The sequence below is a fragment of the Phaseolus vulgaris genome, chromosome 5 (assembly GCF_000499845.2).
Source record: "Phaseolus vulgaris cultivar G19833 chromosome 5, P. vulgaris v2.0, whole genome shotgun sequence".
Classification (NCBI taxonomy): Eukaryota; Viridiplantae; Streptophyta; class Magnoliopsida; order Fabales; family Fabaceae; genus Phaseolus; species Phaseolus vulgaris.
Genome location: NC_023755.2, coordinates 1,508,898 through 1,515,931, shown reverse-complemented (window position 1 = coordinate 1,515,931; position 7,034 = coordinate 1,508,898). Strand labels below are relative to the sequence as shown.

At 25.0% G+C, this 7,034-nt stretch overlaps 1 long non-coding RNA gene across 1 annotated transcript; it reads right to left on the bottom strand.

Moving 5' to 3' along the window:
- Positions 1 to 3,177: 3,177 nt before the first annotated feature.
- LOC137836197 (uncharacterized) lies at positions 3,178 to 3,650 on the bottom strand. Its single transcript, XR_011085204.1, has 2 exons — positions 3,579 to 3,650; positions 3,178 to 3,423 (listed from the first exon to the last, which is right to left on the bottom strand). It is a non-coding gene; the product is annotated as an uncharacterized lncRNA (long non-coding RNA).
- Between the last annotated feature and the right edge of the window lie 3,384 nt (positions 3,651 to 7,034).

Genomic DNA, 7,034 nt, shown 5'->3' with positions numbered 1-7,034 from the left:
TAATGTCTGGCTTGAATGTGATTCTGCCTTGGTTTGTGCTGCGTTTACTGCTAGGACTAATGTTCCGTGGATGCTTTAGAATCGATGGAATACTTGTCTTAATTTTTGTAGGACAATCAGGTTTAGGGTAACTCATATTTTTCGTGAAGGGAATGAGTGTGCTGATAAGTTGGCTAATTTAAGATTTATTCATAGAGAATCATTTCATTGGTATAATAGACTCCCAGCTAGTCTGTTCTTAGAATTCTTTATGAATAGGTATAATCTACCTATGTATCGTTTGTGTTAACATATGAGTTTTGGTCTAATCCCCCATATTCATGTGATGGCAGATGATTGTTGTTACTTGAGGTGTCAGCTTAGCGGAGATGTCAAGTTGCATAGCGGAAATCTTTAGTAACTAATAATTGATACAGTTTAGTAAGTATTTTATAAATTTTGATTAGTAATAAAAAAAAATTAGATACCAATAAATTTAGTTTCTAAAATAGTATATAACTTAGTCACTATACTGTAAATTAGTTACTATTAAATGGTTTTTTTTTCCGGTGTTTGAAGTTAGAATTATTATTATTCATTTACCATTTTTTAAATATTTAGATAATATAAAGTTTTTTTTTCAATTATACCCTTATTTTAATTTTTATTATTTTGAAGAAAGAAAACTGAAAGAGGTATAATAAGTAATTTATTTAATATTTTATTGAAATAAAAGAATTAAATGTTTTTTTAGTTTAATTTTTTTTAAAAGACTATTATTTAGGAAGAGATAGTGAAGATTAGTGAAAAAGGTAACGTAAAAAGTAATTACTCTTATTTTGAATTTTGAAAAAAAAAACGCTACACGTTTTTTCTTTCTTTCAAAAGTCTAACAATTAGAAAGATATTGAGAAAGTATTAAAGAAAATGTAACTATCGATTACAAAATTGAAGTGGCATGTATATAATGTTTAAATAAACATTGGTTATTATCTTTATTAAATATATTACATTAAATATTCATAAGCATATCATTTTAGCTGTTTTATCATTAATTTATTCATTTAATATAAATTAATATTAATTAACTTTTTTTTCTGTTAATTCCAAATACTATTTTTTTTAATTTCTAACCTCCCAGAATTTGTATATATACCAGTGAAAACATAGTAACTGAAATTCCACCTGTATCCAAATTTATTATTTTTTTGGCTTTTTAAAAAAAAAACAATTTATCTCAAAAAGATGTTAAAGAGAATAAGTTGTCGAGGTTAATGAAAAAGTGGAGAGGGGTAGTTAAAAAAAATGTTACATGTGACATAGAGAAAAAATCAATCTTCAAAATTTAAAATTGTTCTATCAACTCAAAACTGCATATATCAAATGTTTTAGAAAAAATTGGAAATGACAATGCCCATAATATTGAAATAAAACTAAATATTGATGTAAGGACAAAATAAAAAAACAATTGAGAGCAATTAAAAAGAAGAATGCCTTTATATATAGGTATAGATAATAAGTAACTTACCATGTCAGTTATTTGCAAAGAAAATATGCTTAGTATTTTAAAATTGTTCTTTCAATTCAAAACTGCATATATCAAATGTTTTAGAAAAAATTGGAAATGACAGCAATGCCTATAATATTGAAATAAAACCAAATATTGATATAAGGACAAAATAGAAAAATAATTGAGAACAGTTAAAGAGGGGAATCCCCTTTATATATAGGTATAGATAATAAGTAACTTACCATGTTGGTTATTTGCAAAGAAAATATGCTTAGTATTTTAAAATAAATAACCAAGGAAAAACACAATATTTTATATTAGAAGAACTATTTTGACCTCATTATTATTTGTTACACCCCATTTACTCACATCCACAACTACACACGGACACATTTACACTCACCCTAGGCTATGTGTATACATGTTTCATTAGTTAGATGTTTATATAAAATTGTTTCAAAGTTGCTTTATTTAAGGTTGAAAAAGGTGATAAACAAAATTACTGACACTAGACAATCAACTTTTATTGAAAGCAGGGGGTTATTGGACCGTGTTTTGGTGGCCAACGAGACTCTAGAAGAGATAAAAAGAAAAAAAAGAAAAGTTGTGTCTTTTTCAAAATAAATTATGAACAGACTTATGATTTTGTTTCTTGACGCAAAAGTCATCCTAGTTACCACAGAAAAAATGCATGAAATTTGCTTGAGATTTCAAATTTTGAACGGATCCAATTATCCACAATTCTATTATTTGAAAATAAAAATTCATTTTAAATAATTTACATCAATTAGAAATAACTAAATTATATTATATAAGTGAATATCATTATTTATAAATATATGTTTTAAGATTGAATTAAATATAAACTCATTTCTATTATAAGAAAAATTGTTAAAAATGTTATAATACTAAATATTTCTTATTTGCTGATAAAAAAAAACTAAATATTTCTTATTATATTTTATTGAACTATTTACAAATGTCTAATTTTCTGACCGTTTGGGATTGTCTTCAATTGACTATTTTATCAAATTATAGTATTTATAAAATGGAGTTTATTAAGATAATACAATTTATTACGAATTTTCTTTGTATATCTGAGGTTTATTATGATAAGGAAATTCCTTTTTCTATTTGTGATTATAAACTCTCTCTCTTTCACCCTATTCAATATAACCAAAGAAAAGTTTACTTTGAAAAAAAAAATAACATCTATTGACAACCTATTATAATAATATAATAATATTTTTAATTAAAAAATAAATTAAATATAATTAAAATATTAGTTTGAGTGGTTAAATGAATATTTTTCATTATTTGGGTATAGCTATAGCCAAAATTAATAGTAAGTGCCCTATTCGGTTTCAGGACCAAGTGGCTGATTAATAAGTAACTAAACGTTATTAGGGAGTTATTGGACGTGGACCAACGTTATTAAGAGAGAAGAGCCATAGAAAACTATAAACAAGACAAGATTCTCATGGAAGAAGCTAATGATTCTTCTAATTCTAAACTTACAAGTATCTCAACACCCCAACTGACTTGAGAGCGTTGGAGTGTCTTTGTAGGTACCCACCTCTCAGACACATCCACATCGGACAGATAACAGAGAGACACATAACAGAAAAAGATTGATAGAAAACATTTTATCTCAGATTGTAATAACAATAAGTATAACTGAAGAAAGATAAATGAAAATTGGATTTATATCATTGATAATCCTTCATTATTCTAATTAATAATGATTACATCACAATCTCACCATACTCAAAATGATGGAGTATTATCTGCTAAAGGTGGTTTTTCACAAAGACAAGTGTGACGCACACAATTGCATGAAACACATTTTGGACAATATTGTTTACAATCTGGATCTTTGTTACAACGCCCAAGCCCAAGTGGATTTTCTGCTGCTTCAGAATTCATGATCATATCTGCAAGCAAATATGTAAGAACAATGCTATAAGTAACAAATACGAAGTAAGCTAAAACAATTTAATTTGAGGGAAAAATTAAAATAATTATAAAAAATTGGATAATGGGATTGAGTGGTGAAACATAAAATGGAAATAGAGTATGATTTTGTAACCTGAAGAAATGATGAAAAAAGCCAATAAGAATGCCAAAGTGAGAGAAGATTTCCTTGAAGTCTCCATCTTGGTATAGAACTTCATCTTTAACCTATGTTTATATAGAAAATGAAAGCTTATAGAATGTTGAACACTTTGACTTTTAAAATCATTAATTAATTATAAATATAAATCAATGATAAAATTAATAATTAAATGTATTGATCAAATGTAGTTTAGTTTAAAAGTTATTAAATATATATGAATTTTCAGACAGTTTTATTAAATAACTATTACTTCCTTTTGTTTTTTTAAGAGTTGTTTAATGTTTTATTAACAATACATCTTCTTGATTTTAATAAAATATTTATAAGACCTTTTCTTTTACTTTTTTTTTAAATTACAATAAATACATATATGTAACTAATATTTTTTATTTCTTATATAATAAATATGTTTTCACCGTAAGAAAATTATTTAATAGTAACTAATCTTATAGAAAAAGAAAGACAAAATTAGATACTATTTTGTAAATTAAAAAATTATTGATATTTAAAATAGTTTTTATTTTAATAAAATTTTATAAAATAGTTTCTAAATTAATATTTAACATTAACTACTAAGATCTTAGCTACTAAATATTTATATTTTAAACTAATCTTTAATTTAAAATTTAAAATTAATTTAAAATATAAAGTAATTAGTAGCTAATGATTGATACTAATTTAGAAACTATTTTACAAATTTATTAGTAATAGAAATTATATTAGATATCAATAATTTTTTAGTTTGTCAAATAGTATATAACTTAGTCACTATACTATCTAATCATTATTTTTCTCTAAATTAGTTGCTATCAAATGATTTTTTTTAGTGTTTGAAATTAAAATTATTATTTTTCATTTACATTTTTTAAAATATTAAGATAATATATATTTTTCCAATTATACCCTTATTTTTATTTTTATTATTTTGAAGAAGTCTGAAAGAGATATAATAAATAATTTATTTAATATTTTATTGAAAATAAAATAATTAAATGATTATTTTAGTAAAAAATAACTTTGAAAAGACTATTATTTAGGAAGAGAATAGGGAAGATTAGTGAAAAAGGTTACGTAAAAAGAAATTATTGTTATTTTGAATTTTGAAAAAAAAAGTTACACGAATCTTTTTTCAAAAGTCTAACAATTAAAAAGATATAGAGAAAGTATTAAAGAAAATGTAACTATTGATTAAAAAATTGAAGTGGCAATGTATATAATATTACATTAAATATTCGTAAGCATCTCATTTTATCTGTTTTATCATTAATTTATACATTTAATATAAATTAATATTAATTAACTTTTTATTCTGTGTTAACTCCAAATACTAGTTTTTTTTAACCTGTAACCTCCCAATATATATATATATATATATATATATATATATATATATATTTATTTGTTACACCCCCACTTACTCTACTTTCCTACACTTACATATGATATACATCTACTTACACATGCACATCTACATCCCACCCACCATCCACACACATACACCCTCAAAGTAATTCAATATAATATTTTTTTATAACATTCACATTTAGTAAATTATATTAGAGACTAATGTCATATCCATTTAATGAGTATACCAATTTTTGTTAAGTAAATCCTGGTACAAAATATATATTAATAAGTGTAGTAATTTAATAATATTTATAAAAAAATAGATAGTTATGAATTTTAATTAATAAAATAGTTATAATTTAATTTTTAATTTTGGAATTTATATTTTTTTATTATAAGAGGAATGTGAATAATTTATTCTCAAATTTATATTAATTTCAAGTTTTTAGAGGAAGATGGAGATAAAAGGGTTAAAGAAGAATACACAAGATAAAAAGACAAAGTTGAAATATTGGAAACTCACTCAAACTTACCTAAGCAAGATCACTCCATAGGAACTCGCCCAAACAAGTTCATTCCAGTGAAGTTAGGTTTTCTCGTCAAACTCGCTTAAGCGAGATGTCACTTAGTCCAAACTCAACTAGGTTAATTAAAAAGCGTGAAGTATAACCCTAGATACCATTGGGAGAATAGAGAGAGATAGAAAACTGTACCGGTATCGAATGAGCCAGTCTCGGCCTCGGTGACCAACTGACCGAGTCAAATAACATATAAAGACACGCCACGAAAGTTACAACGATACTTAATGAGTCATAATTAGTATTCGGAAATAAGCGGGAAATATATCCGACGAATCAATCATAAAATGATTAACTGAAAGATGCACATCCATATTAATTAGGGACCACGACGCATGTCAGTTAATAACTGATATCTGACCCATCATGGAAAAGGCCCATAACCAATGCTAAAAATAAAACCCTCTCCAAAGGATAATGTACGTTTTTACCATATACCAGAATACACAATATTTACTTGAGCGTTGAAGTACCTTTTGCAGGTCACCCCCAACCAAGTGTCAGCATTTGAGGATGGAGGCTTAAAGGAAGCAACTAGAGAATTATCGACACCTACACGTCAATAATTGTACTCCCAGTCATAGGTACTATCTATGTCTTCTTTTCTTGTTTTCCATGCTTGTAATGACCAACATGAATGGTTAATTCTTCCCTTTTGATTGGGAGTAATTTGTTCAAACTCTTATGTATTGAGGTGATATTTATCTATAATATTCAATTCTTTATCGATGATTGATATTATCATTTTATTCTCAAAGCTTGAATTATTCATGATTTTGATCCTTAAATTGACTAGAAAGTACTTTTAAGCATCTAACCTAAATGGTAATGCTTAACATATTTGAATGTTAGGAATATATTTGAAACCCTAAACCCTAAATGGTAATGCTTAACATATTTGAATGTTAGGAATATATTTGAAATGTTAATTGTTTTATAACATTTGTTCGTAATGATAAATATCTTTTATAAATATGCGAGGAATCGATATTTTGGAAACTTTCTTAATAATTTTGTATGCGAAGAATCGATATGAATGATTTTTATATTTGAAAAACACAAATGAGTGAGACGGATGAACCCTAATCCCAATTTTTCTAATTGACTCATACAAATAATTTAATTTACTTTATTTAATTTCTTCCAAATTCACGATACAAACAACCTTTCAACAAACTTTAACATATTGTCTTATATTTAATAAAGATTATACTTGAAATTTTAAAACTATCCCTTATAGATTCAATCATCCTTATAAATAAATTATTATTATTACTTCTAACTCAATACATTTATCTTAAAATAATTATCATATACGCAATAATAGTATAAGAATTTTTCTCAATTTGTCACACCTGATATTTTAATATACATTATTTGAATTATTAGTGAAGTTAGGGAATATTTTTCCTTAATAAGTTCATGTAGTCAATATTCACATGTCTCAATCATTATATTATCTCATTATATATAACTGTTGAACTGGTCATTCAATAGGTGTATG